Here is a 14,777-nt window from a genome sequence, read left to right as displayed (position 1 = left end):
AAGGCCGTAAATAAATAATGATACAATTTGAAAGGGACCGGGGCTAATCACAAATTACGTCCCCATGGTAACTGAAATAAACACGAGTGCGGACTATAGATACTATAGATTCCATAGATAAGCGGAGGCACAAAAAGTTGTTTTGGCGACCATGAAAAATTAATGTTTTTTACTGGCATCCGCGAAAAAAAGTTCATGCCATCATAGAGCTTTTCGTTGTGCAGTTTTGTTTTGTTTCGTGCGTAATGCGCCCATTACACATATCAATATATTGACAATAAATTGACATACTGACAATATTATTGAAAAGGTGATATTGAAGACGATGATTGATGAAAAGTATTGACGAAAAGTATTGACGAAAAGCTGATTTTAATTTCACTTTGTCAATACTCAGAATGTATTGACAAAAAAAAAACGGCAATTTCGCCATCAATATCATCAATATACGAATATTGACAACATTAATGGCAATACGTTAGACGCCTTTTTCCCTCAATGTATTAAAGCCAATATTACTTTCCTCAATTTCCCCACACAAGAAATGAAAGTTTGCATTCGAGTCCACACACAAACGATTTCTGGACCTGTATGTATCGAAAATACTAGCTACACACTGAATTCGGATCACCGAAGTCTGTAAATTTTGTCGGGTTTTTGAACAGCTGAAAAAATTGGAAAAATTTCATATGACTGTAACTCGAAGGAAATCAGTAAAATCGACAAATTTGATTTGTATCAATAAATGGGGTTAATTATTATTATTTAGCTTTATTAAGGAGGCTTTCAGCCTTGGGCTGGTTCGCCTCCATAAATGGGGTTAACTAAATCAGTATATTTTTGGAATTAATTTACAAATTTTGAAATTTTTACTGATTTGTAAACTTTTATCTATTCCAGGCCTATTCTTAAGTTCTCAGAATGATTTAAAAACTATGTGATTAATTTTGGCATCCAATTTTATTTTAGATATCACTGAACTCTCCTGTTTCATTAGAACAATAATGTTTACCTAATGTTACCAATACATATAATGCTTAGTTTTATCATAATGATACACTAGTTTTATCATGATGAAAAGCCCTACTTTCTGGCAAATAACCAGTGCTGAGATTTGTCATTGTCATTGACATACTTTCGCGCGATATTGACAAAATTGTTCGTCACATAGTCACTGACAGACTTGATCCTCAAAAAAACCTTCGTCAAAAACTCATTCATTTTTTCGTCAATGACAAAGATTCACCTGGTAACAAAAAGTGTAATTTAGTACATTCTGTGTCACATTATTGTTATCCAAGTAGCTCAAGATGTAGATACTTGTTCACTAAAATGGATCCATGTAATTGTTTTGCTCAAATCATTTAATTTTGTTACAAATTTAGCTAATAAACAAATCTGCACATGTTCGTCACTGACACCATTGTCATTGACAATTGACATGGTTTGCCTTGACTATGACTGTTAGCTAAAATGAGTGACCAAAGCAGAATTGTCAATATCACCGTGTACTGTCGAAATTTTGCAGCACTGCAAATAACTATTGATGATTATTAAAGTCAACTAATGACCAGAAGACTTGCAAGAAAGTTAATGTTGATATGTCATATAAACTGTATTAATGGCCACACATATAGTTTATCAATTAACATAGGATGTACCGTGAACTTGGGTTATTCTGCGTGAGCTGTAATACCGAATTGGTATACCAAATGTTGTAACTGTTTGACAGGACACATACAATAGATAACATAACATGTGCTTCCACATTGATCGAATTTAATCAAATCGATTGTAGAGTGCGCGGAATTACTACACACGTGTGGAAAAACCCACGGTACGCAGTTTCCCAAATAGAAACTATCATGCTGATGTTTAGATAAACATTCATAAATGAAAATCATGCATATAATAATAAGTTTACGTTACGTGAAGGTATGTGAAATGCTGATAATATTTATTTTATTTTAAAGTAAAAAAATAGCTTGATTATGCTTGTGATTTTGTAGAAAATGTACATCCATACAAACAAAGCCTGGCTGATTGGTGACTGTAAAAAGATATATTTTCATTTAGCTTGAAATCGATTTTATATTACAAACGAAAATTTAAATAAATGGCAACACTACACATACCTAAATGCATGCGCGAAGGTGCTTTGTGAGTCAGTCGATCTAAATGACGTACGCTCTCCATCCTCTTGGGTAGGGGAAGAATACTGACAAAGTCAAATGAAAATAAGTTTTTCAGCAATACTCGTCATCAATCCATCGTCATCAATATTACCTTTTCAATAATATTGTCAACATGTCATTTAACTATCAATATATTGACCCGTGTAACGAGCGCTTTTGCTAATGTTGTCAATATTTATGTATTGATAATATTCTAAGGAAAATTGACAATACGATGTTTTTCAATATATTGACATGTGTAATGGGCGCTTAAAAGTTCAAAATGAAGTGCAAAGCAAATCTTTGCAACAATGTATCGAGGAATGGTTTGCTTTATCTTTCCTTCTTCCGTTGTCCACAAAATAAATCAGAATGTGGAGTGTGGAACGCGTTTTGTGCTGATAATATTACAATACTTCTCCCTCAAACAACACCATGATGACGTCATGCTCGTTTGACAGTTCGTTTGGCTACATTATACTTTTCCTCCGCTTATCTATGGAATCTATAGTATATAGATAGTCTATAGTCTATATAGTGCGGACCGGTTGCTTTTACATAACAAAGATGTTTAGTTCATTCAGTATTATGAAAATATGGGTGATAAGCTACCATTTACATTGCAAAACTCAGTTACGCAAAATTGGGCCGACTTGCGATGAGTGGCAGTAGAGAGACCCACGACAAGTTCAAAAGTGTGTTTCCTTGGCAGAATGTACCAAAGCTCTGCCGAACATCGGTGAGAGGTAGTCACTCAGGCGATGGTGGACACTCCATAAAACCATTGCAAGTTAAATCAATCGGCAGACAAACAGCATCCTTTAACACACCAATAATCTATGCTCAACATTTAATGAACAGCTTTGTTTATTGAATTAATCGAGTTGGCGAAAGGCTCTGTTCAGTGAATATCCTATCCTGCCAATAGTAATTAATACACTCCAATGTAACCACGGCCACCTGATTTCCCTTTCCCAACTACGAATTTGTATTATAAACTAGAGAAATATTCACCCTTTCCGCCTAATTGTGTTACATTTTATACCAGCAGCGCCATCACAGACGTGCACTACGTGACAAAAGCACTGGACCAGTTTGGATCCATAGCAGCTTCCGGGCCAGCAGTCGGGCAACCGGGCAATCGTCGAACCGGGCAACGCTAGCTATTTTTCCACTCGATTGCTCGCTTCATGTGGTCGAGTTCACGTTTCGGCCATATTAGTTAGCAGGATGGTGGCGGTGGCCAGCAAATTGTATCCCAACCACACATATCGGGCGAAAAACAACCGTGTGAACTTGCATTGTGGCCAACGGTAGTGGCGATATACATCTCAGAATAATTGGTTCCAGGAAAGAAGTAGCACTATCCTGCACGATCCTTTCTCATTTACCTAAAGTGGCAGAACAACGCGATGAGGCTTGTGGCTGCAACATTCTCTGCCCGAGCAGGACCGAAGGCTATTCATATGCATGCGCTGAAAACTATCTCACGATGATGCGGAAAACAAATTCATGATCAAGTTAATACATTAACAGGTACCTAGCCCAACAATGGTGGCTGCTCTGTTGTGGTGGATATAATCGAACCCAGCAAGGGAAGCCTTTCTGCAGGACAATAGAGTACCTATCGAGGGTGTATTCATTGGGGATTCCGAAGCATTCAAATTTTGCTGCTTTTAGGGTGACTCTTCTGCAAATTTTCCGATGAAATAAGAACCAATCAGTATTCAAATCTAGGGTGCAAAAATTGGTTCGTTGAATTTCTAATATCAACCCAAATAAATCATCTATATTCTTTGACATCAAATTAGAACAACTCTACATTATCCGCACCAGTCACGTTAAAATCGCGGAACGTTGGCTTCATACAACAGTTAGGTAGGTACCTGTTCCTGCGGATGGGAACTAGCTATGCTGGCTCAAAATTAAACTATTCGACCGTGTTCATATTGCACCATCGCTGCTCGTTAGTTCAGGCTATGCTTGTAGAACGACCAGCCTTCTTTGCGCCTTCCTTTCATGCCGACCACGGTAAACCGACGACCGACGCCGATGTAGACTCTTCTATCGGTTAATTAAGTCCTTTCTACCGTTTTATGTCACCGTTCGCTGTTGGGAACGAACCCGTCGACCAGTATCCAATTTGCATAAATTCCAACTTGGAAATATGGATGCTAATTTCTTGGCCCTCGTCAAGCTTCCCGTGACAATGGAAGAGATTTTTCACAGATTTGTTCTCAATCTTGAGACGGGGAAAAGTTTTGTTTTAAAGATTTTCTTTGGGCTTGGGGCTGTGGAATGTTGTCGTTAGGTAATGCCGAATTGAATGCTTGCTATTCACATAGAAGAATGATGGTGAAGATTAACGGCCTTCAGGATTAGATTATTTTCAGCAGTATATTAATTCGCAACAGTTTCATCTTATTGAGTTATGCTTTTGAATTTTGTTTTTAGATAACTAAAACCTGAAAGTTTCTATTTCTGGATAAGCATGCCACTGGTTGAACGCCAGGAATATGAGCTCTTTTAAACAACGGGAGTATAGTGTGTACTTTGTATGTCGGAATTAATCTTATAGACGTTCGCTACTGAAAGTCCGCTAGCTGAAACATGTTTGAAACATCAAAATGGCGCAATATCAAAATGTCAAGAAAAGTCAGATGCACTAAATTTAAATACTGGTTTGACTGTGGTCAAACGTTTGGCATATGGACGTTTGACATATGGACGTTTGACATACGGACGTATGGTATACGGATTTTTGGTTGAATGGACGGGCTGACAATTGTATTGACAAATGTGTGCCATACTTAATAATTTGTGGATTCTTAAATAATTTGTTCAGATTATTTGGACTTGAAGACAGTTTTGAGGACTAAGTGAAGTTTTTAATAGTGCTGAACTGTAATTTGTAGTTTTCTCAGAATAGATAAATATGATTATATTGTAACTGTTCGGACCCGTCTTGATGCTTTCCGAACCTTACCTTAAAGTTTTAACGCCATTTGTGCCCCACAAAGCTCCAGTCGTGCCAAGTTTACCCTTTGTTGTGGTGCAGGACAGGATTGCCAGCAGCTCCAATTTGGTTTGTCCCGTTTGGCCGATCGTTTGCCTCCGATGTATCCGAGAAGCAATGGAATTGCACTAGATATGAAATGGGAAATGATCCCCTTTTATGTCATCCTGCAATGGAAGTTGCGAGTAGAATGTTGTACATAATTTCACCAGTTTTTTCCGATAAGGGATCGTCCCACCCTTGGGAAGCTACCCAGAGATACTGCATACGTTTCTTGGCCCACGAGATGACAGGAGCAATGATACCGATGGGGTCGAAAAGTCGAGAAATAACCGAATAAACTTGCTTGGTCCACGAAACGTTTATGGTGGGATTCGTGACGTCAATGCTTAAATGATCCGATCCCGGATTCCACGTAACTTGGCTGGTGGCCCCAAGTCATTTTCTGGAACGCCAACCAAGACCTCCTTCATATTAGAATTCAATTTCCGCAACCGAAAACCGACGAAACAGCTGATCTATCTCTTGCCTCAACATGATTGCTTCTACTTCCGTATTCGCTCCGCCAATGTAGTCCAACACCTGCAGATACATTTTCTTGACGTCTGTTACTAATGCTACCTTGTGCTTGCGAAAATGAAGGAGTAGATCAAAGAGAGGATCCTGACTAACTGGAACGGTTACTAGTCGTATTCGTGGAACCATCGAATACCGGTCTAATCTTCGTCGTCGTACTAGACTCTTTGAATACCGGATGGTGTGGCAAGTAACACACGAGCCGTTTTTCGTCTTCCTCTTCTTCTGATGGGACGAGGTGCATGTAACCATTATCGAGATATTCCTAGATAGCTTTATTGTACCGCTGATGAAGTTCTTGATCTTTCTAAAATCGCCTTTCGTGTTGGACCAATCGCCGTATCGTCATATCCTTCGAGTCACGGATCATTGAATCGAAACCCTCTCTGTTCGGAAGCCACATACCGTCCCTCCTCGTTTCTTGAAAACGTCGCTGCATAACGAGCTTCGCAATTGATTTCCTCCTGAGTGAGTTTTGGTACATTCTTGATCGTCCAAAACTTCTCGATCAATTGATTCAACGCCACATGACAACTGGAAATTGGGTTTAGCCTTTCCAGCAGCTATCCACCCGAAGACAGTGTTATCGAAAAGTGGCAACTCCGACAAACCTTTTGGATCTGTACTCGGCCAACATGTAATTGTAAAAAGTCGAAGAAATACTCGAGCCTGGATCCGCCAAATCCATATCATGCGGAAGGTTCCAACTGCCAATGGGAATTGTCACCGATGGTTGGTCACTTGTAACCTTCTTCAATACCAAGAATTCCATAGGTACAGAAAAGTGAATAGATTGTGGCGGTAACTGAGTGATACATATATTTGCATCTGAGACTGCCAATGCCGAAGATCGGAACGCTGACTTCCTTCCTCGGAGCATGTACTGTAAGTCTGGGAACTGGTTTCTTGAAGCTGGAACTATTCGCAGAGAACGTCGATGAAACTCTTTCCGAGCGTCACAGCGTCGAGGATCCGCGTTTGCTCATCTAAGAATTTCATCACATCAGAGAAAGCTGGCTAGTCCTTCTTGATGACATATTCCTCCCAATTCTTTGGTATAAACAACGTAAATATTTACTTTTTTTTGACAAAACCCAGGTAATCATGACGTTTGATTATTGAAAACAATATGAATGAAGAAAAGAGACCAACTGCTGTCATGATTACATGATTACCAATTCTTCGATACAATCGATGGAAATATTTACATTATTTGACAAATCTCAGGTAATCATGACAGCAGTTGGTCTCTTTTCTTCATTAATATTGTTTTCAATAATCAAACGTCATGATTACCTGGGTTTTGTCAAAAAAGGTAAATATTTACGTTGTTTGTACCAAAGAATTTCGATATCAGCAACTGCATCAGCATCACTGTTCTAGGATTGGGCGATCTTGATCAATATTTCTATTCGATCTTTTTGATCTTCAAAGAAGCAAAATAGTGTAATTTGTGTGCATCGAAGAACTGATATCACCCCATACCTAAATTTAATGAACATACCCTTAAAATTAGCATCAGCATTTTAACAACATTGGGAGCGTTCTATAAAATAGGGCTAAGATCGAAAATGTGATATGTAGCCTCTTTCATTATGACTCATTATGACAGTGAAGTTGACAACAGGGTTATTTAACATTTTCATTCATTTCGCTTAAAAATATGTTATGGGATAATGGAATCATAAGATATTGTGATTATGATGATATTTTGAATTTGTAAGCAGCAAAAAGAGTTTGTATAGTGTGTTATGAGAGTGATGATTTTACCATTTTCTCTCACTTATTCTTTATTCTTTGCGAATAACGATCAAAAAATCGCTGATAGTCACTCTTTGAAAGCAAAATTTAGTGGTTTGATTGGAACAACACATTTTTAAAAATCTCTTATGTAACCTACGCATACACAATATAAAAAACAGAGTTTAGTTCAGAATAAATTTACCAGGCGCTAGTGTGATATTAATTTTGAATTGCTTGCCTTAACTTAACACATGGACTAGATATAGGGTGTCCCAGAAAGTCTAGGCACGACTACTGCACAAATGGTGTACTATCCCCAACATTTCTCTCAGTCAATTAGCGAAATTGAAAGGTGTAAGCATCGGAGCCGTTCAAAACGCAATTCGGAAGTATGGTGATGAAGCAACTTTCCAGGACAAGCAAAAATCTGGACGTAAACCGAACCCTGTTGACCGAAATCTGGATCGGAAAATCGTGCAAGCAAGAAGCCAAAGCGGAGTGAAAAACAAGTCACATCCGTCAAACCGAGGGCTCGGAAGTTATACGACCAATTGCTGTGCGGAAAATCGGTGTGCGTGATAATGGACGATGAATCGTATAAAATACGTTAAATTTGATTACAAAACTCTTCTTGGTGATCAATACTACACCGTTCGTGATGGCCTAAGTGTTGACGACGCGGATAAGTCGATTTTGGTATGCTTTCCAAACCGTTTGTGACAACGGAGACAATGACAACCGATGAACCCGCTAAACTGTCCCCAGGCCAGGCCAATCGAAACTTTTTGGACCCTGACCAAAGCATATTTGCGGAAACATGTAAAGGCAGCGGATTCCATTACAAAGTTTGCGAAAGGCTGGGAAAAAATATCCAATATTGTTGGAAAGGCATCTGTGCTGAATGAATAGCGTGAAGTAAAAAATCGACTCCTTGGCTAACAACTGATTGAATCTCGGATTTTCTACGTTTAACTGTCAGAGAATACTATAGAGAACATGGGTACGAATTAAAAATCGAATTTGCTGTAAACAGAGTCTCGTTATTGTTTTTTAAAATCTTGCTTAGACATTCTAGGACACCGTATAGAAAGTTCCCGTCTTGAGTAAAGTTGTTCAGATTCAAGTTAAAAGTTCAGCTCAGAGTTGACTCACCAGCTGCCGCTCGTATAACATTCATTTTGAATGGTTTGCCCTAACTTAACAGATTAGATAGAAGTCTCCCGTCTTGGGCAAAGTTGTTCAGAATTTACTCATTAGTTCGCACTATTGCTTCACGTTGTGTCGAGCATTTTGGTTTCAGCTGACAGCTTGCCTGAAACCTTCTATCTGTTTTCGGCAAAGTTTTTAAGACGAGCTAAAACAATTATATGGTAATCATCATAGTTAAGAATTCACTCAACAGAGACCGATGGAACTTAACTTTAGTTTATATTTATTGCTTTTATTCTACATTTTATCTAATAATGTTATCGCTCTCTTCAGCTACCTTGTTCAGAAAAAAATAATCCAACTCTGTTCAGAAGATTCCTGTCATCCACATTTTGAAAGAAATACAATTCAATCTAAGCTTTCGGTTATTTAAAAATGTTTTTTTCCAAAGATAAGATACGGTTTATATCAGTCACTTTTGTTCATCAATAGTCTAGGATGATGATGATGGTCGCACCTCTTACTCCTACAAAGGTTTGAGCTGGACGATTTATCTTTAAGATAATTAAATATGACATTTTAACCAGGTTAGCACATAAAATCTAACTGGTTTCAGATATAAATTCCCTCTAGAGTTTACAGTTGCTTTACAGCGATATAAATGTGGAAAAGCTCAGGCGTCCACCTCTTAGCTCGCCTTTTTGTCCACCTAAAATATTCATAAGTATTACAAGCAATCAAGAGTTAATGAACAATCAACAAAGCATCCTATTACACTAGCAACCCCGCAATCTGATGCTATCATAATTTTCAGCAATGTCAGGAATGCTCACGAACCCCTAACATTTGCCTGAAAACTTACTACTAACTCAAGGTATCTTCCAAATAAACTTCAAAATTGATTTTTTTTTTATCAAATGTTAAATTCAGTCCTCTATATCCGTAATACGCGCGTCAAACCTCTGTAGACTAATTTTTTTTAAATTAATCTATTATTAAATCAAATATTAAAAATCCATCATCACCATCGGGGCGAACAGAAATAGTTTTTGCAGTGCTACAATAATTATTAAAAAAGTCGTTATGATAGCTATCCATATATAATCCGTTAGAGGTAACTTCGTCAAGATACATAATTTGTCAATTCATAAAAAAAATCACTGGATAACTGTTCAAAAGACAGTTTTAATGTGTGAAATGAAGTGTCTTTTAAATTCTGTAAGTGTTGCTGAACGTTTGATTTGTCTAGGCATCTAATTGAAAACATTTATTCCTTTATAATATAATGAATTTTGTGAAGCACAACTCAAGAAATACGGTGTTCTTATTTCAACCGCGTTTCTAGTATTATATCTATGAAAGCCACTTCCTCTTTCAATTCGATCACACAAATATCGAGGCAGCAAACCGTTAACTACTTTAAAAATGAACACCATAGTCAAATATACAATTCTTTGCTTCAACGACAACGATTGTTAGGCATCTAGCATCAAAGTTGAGGAAGTGAATCTATTCCATCTCAATATCAAACGCATTATTTTATTCTGCAAGCGCTGTAATCTCGATATTTGTGTTGCATTGGCCAGAAATAAAATGGAAGGGCAAAAGTCAAGATGAGGAGAGATGATTGATTTGTATAGCTGTATTTTACTGGCAATAGTTAAATCGTTTTTCATGCGAAATAGAATTCCATACTTCTTGGTAATTTTCTTGATGACATTGTCAATGTGAGAGTTGAACTTATGTGTGTCATCAATAATCTCGCCAAGATATTTAATCTCCAGAACGGGATCAATAGTCAAATCATCAATTACAACAGAGACGTTCTCATTCACTCTATTTCGTGAAATTACCATAAATTTAGTTTTACTTGTATTTCATTTCAACTGCTTATACTTCAACCATCTACTTAGAGAACGCAAATTTTCATTCAAGTGTGAAATGGCATCATCTAAATCCTTAGCTGCAATGAATAACACACTATCATCTGCAAAAAGATTAATGTCGCAATATCGTAAAACACGTCGCAAGTCATTAATATACATAATAAATAACAGGGCCCTAATACCCTTCCCTGGGGCACTCCAAGGTTATTCTTCACGGGACTGGAAACATCATTAAAAACAGTCCGTTGAGTTCTGTCAGACAAATAGCTTTCAAACCATTTATATGCAGTACTCGTAATTCCAAAGCACTCGATTGATCTGAACAATAAGGGGCTAAAATTGTTTCAAAAGCTCGTTTAAGATAAAAAAAAAAAAAACAGCAGCAATCGTATTTTTACACTCCAAGTTATTTTTCCACTTCGTTTATACCAAATTTAACGGAGTTTCACAAGAATGACCTTCCCGATATCCCGATTATTCTGGTATCAACAAACGATTACTATTTAAATACTCCAACAGCTGGCCTTTAACAACAAGTTATAAAATTTTCTCTAATGTGTGCAACATGTTTATGGGACGAAACTCTTCGGCTTTCATCGTTCCAACAACTTTTTGAACTAAGGATTCCTTCCACTAAGGATTCCTTCCAAATTTATGGCACATGTTTGTAATGATTTATTAATAAGGTCCAGCAAGATGTGGTCAATGACATGGAAGCAATCTTGAATAACTCTAGCATTGACATTATTCACTCCAGCCGATTTTCCTAATGAATAACAAATAACTCTAAGTTCATCTAAGAGATGAACTAGCCTCAGGCTAAAAATCTCTATAATAAAGGAAAAAAAAAAAAAAAATCTAAGTTCATCTAATGTAATTGGGTGAAAACCTTCAAATCTACAGCTACGATTAACTGGCTGTTTTATTTCGTCAGGTTCATCGACCAATTTAATGGATTGATTAATAAATGAAACACTTTCGACACAATAATCACTAAACTTCGATGCAATTACTTGTTCTGACTGTTCTAATGTGCCATTAAAAGTTACGGACCGCGGTTTGCAATTACTAGGTTTTAATAAAGATTTCAAAATTTTCCATAACTCTTTGCTGTTGTTTTGACGTTGATCAATCTTCCTTTGAACATATTCACAACGAGTTTTCTTTATCGATTGTGAATACTTATTACGCGCAATTGTGTACCTATTCTAATGATTGTCATTATTTGATCTACAAAACTTTTTGTACCATTTGTCCCTTTTCCGTTTAAGACGCAAAAGATCCAAATTGTTCCAGCTGTTCGAGTGTTTCAAAGAAACAAACTTTTGCTCAACTAGTTGACTGGTACACGTTTCCAAAGCGTTATTAAGAACAGCTGTAGATTCATTTAAGTTACCGGCCGCGAAGGGAAAATCCAGGCTTTTCTCAACAAGATTCGAAACAGCTTGCTTCGAATATTTCCTCCAGCACTTCAATTTTACAAAACTATCGTTATCGTTAGCATTAATCACTAAGGTCCCATGAGCGGTTACTTTCAAATCAGTATCCATAACTGAACTAATGGAATCAAAATTGGAATAAACGTGGTCAATTGAAGTTCTACTGTGCCTGGAAATACGCGTATATCCGAATAACTTTACCGAAGAAGGAAACCTTCTATCTAGTCCATATGCTAAGTTAGGACAAATAATACAAAGAAAATGTCACACTAATGCTGCCTGTTGAGTGAATTCTGAACTTTACTCCTAACCTTAGGATAAGTCTTGTCCATCTGATCAACTTTGCCAAAGACGGAGACCTTCTATCTAGTCCATATCAGTTAGAGAAAACAAAGGAAAATTAATGTTACACTAAAATAGCGTCACCTGGTGAGCTATTCTGAGCTGAACTTTTTACCATAATATAGGTCTTGTCCATGTCAACAATTTTGCCGAATACGCGAGCTTTCTATCTAGTCAAGAACTGGCGTGCACAGGGTGGGGCAAGGTGGGGCAATTGCCCCACCTTTTATAAATAAGATTTTTATTTCCACGTTAATAAAATTATGATATAAAATAAATTTCTTGATTACTTGATTTGAAGGTAAAATAATTTCATTTCATAATATAAGGGCACTGGAAACCTTTTATTGTGTAAATTCCCTTGAGATGGTGCCTGAAAATTGCACCACAAAGGTGCATGAAGGGACAAACTTCGATGACATTTTTTGGTTAAAAAATTGCACCACAGTGGCGCATTCAAAAAATTCTGGTGTTTTTTTTCAAGGTTCATGGAGGATTAAAAGAAGAGGGTAAATTTAAGGTTTAATAAATTCACCCTCGTGGTGGTAAATCGAAGAAAAAGCTTTCTATTGAATATTTCTGGTGTAAAAATATCATCAAGGTGGTGCATGGAGGAACTAATCAAAATGAATAACTCTGGTGGAAAAATTGAATCACGCTAAAAATTTTGAGTAGCACATTTAACTGAAAATTTCTGGTGGAATGTTCGCAACACTGTGGTGAATGTAGAAGCAAGGTTTATTCATTTTTCTGGTGCATAATTTGCATCGTTCTGATGAATGCAAGCTTAATTGAAAATTTATGGTGGAAAATTTGCACCATTCTGGTGCATGAATAGGCAAAGCCTGAAAATTGCACCACAAAGGAAATGGTGAATGGTGAAACAAACTTCACTGACAATTTTTGGTGCAGCGTTCTGGTGAATGGAGGAGCATGCTTTATTGAAAATTTCTGGTGAAAAATTTGATTCGCTCTGATAAATGAAATGAACAGAATATTTCTGGTGGAAAACTTGCACTGGTATGGTAAATGAAGGCACAAGCTTTATTTAAAATTAAGCTATATTGAAAATTTATGGTGGAAAATCTGCACCGTTCTTTTGTTATTACATTTGCAACAACCTTCTGGTTTAAAAGTTGCACCATTCTGATGATTGGAGGGAAACTGGTTTACTTAAAATTTATGATGAAAAATCTGAAAATTTTTGATGAAAAACCTGCAACATTCTGATGATAGGAGATGCAAGCTATATTAAAAATGTCTGCTGAAAATGGGAAAAGGAAACCTGCACCAAGCAGAAGATTGGAAAAGCAATTTTTATTGAACATTAACGGTGGAAAATTTGCATCGTTCTGGTCAATTGAAATTTTCTGGTTTAAAATTACCTGGGGGCAAGTTTGTATTGAAAATTTCTGGTGTAAGATTTGCAACAATCTGCTGCATGGAGGGGCAAGTTTAATTAAAAATTCCTTATGTAAAAAATTGCACAGTTCTTGTGAATGGAGGGGCAAGCTTTATTGAACATTTCTGAGAAGAACCTCAAGGGTATTGAATTCTGAGGACAGTTCCAAAAGAAAAGATTTCTGGGGATGATTCCATGAAAATTCTGCGAATAATTTCAAGTGAATCCTGCATAGTTCCATGATAATTTTGAAAAGAATACAGAGAGAATCCAATTTTGAATGAAATGTTGAGGAAAATTTCAAGGGAATTCCAAGGGTAATTTCAAGCTCATTCTGGGAATGAGAATTCAATGAAAATACTGTGGATAATTTCTAGTGCATCCTGCAGATAGTTCCAAGATAATTTCAAAAAGAATACCGAGAAAATCAATTTTTGAGTGAAATTCCAAAGGGATTTTAAGCAAAATTTCAAGCGAATTCCGAGGATAATTTCTAGCTCATTCTGGGAAAAATTTCTGAAACTCTAAAGGAATTTAAGTTCCAAGCTGTTATTAAAAAAAATCAAGAAGAGTTCTAAGTATAATTCCAGTGGACTTCTGAGGAGAATTTTAAAAGAGTTCTTAGAAGAGTTCTAAAAAAATCCGAGAAGAACCTGAAGAATATTGCAGGAATTTTGTGGAAAATTAGGGAATTTCAGTTCCAAGGTGTTGTGAGTAAAAGTCAAGAAGTTCTAAAAATAATTTCAGATTGAGAAGTATTTCATAAGAGCTCATAAAGTTCTAAAAATTTCGAAAAGAACCTTAAGGAATTCTAAGGATGGAATTTTTCGCAACTGTACATAGTATAAAGTCAGCTCTTGGATTCCCTAATTGAAAAGTAGGTATTAGTTTGCCATTGAATCTTGGTCTATTGTTGCCTTACTAAGAATTTGCCTAAGAATCTTCTCTGAAAATTTCAAGTCATTTGTTGCCGTCGTTAAAAAGTTACAGCAGTTTCTGTGCGTTGCAATAAGTTCGGGTTTGTCCATGATATCATCTTTATGCTGAATG

The sequence above is a fragment of the Ochlerotatus camptorhynchus genome, unplaced genomic scaffold (genome assembly GCF_037179485.1).
Source record: "Ochlerotatus camptorhynchus isolate MF236.1 unplaced genomic scaffold, CSIRO-AGI_Acam_v1.1 ptg000523l, whole genome shotgun sequence".
In the NCBI taxonomy this organism is placed as follows: domain Eukaryota; kingdom Metazoa; phylum Arthropoda; class Insecta; order Diptera; family Culicidae; genus Ochlerotatus; species Ochlerotatus camptorhynchus.
This window is presented reverse-complemented; position numbering follows the sequence as displayed.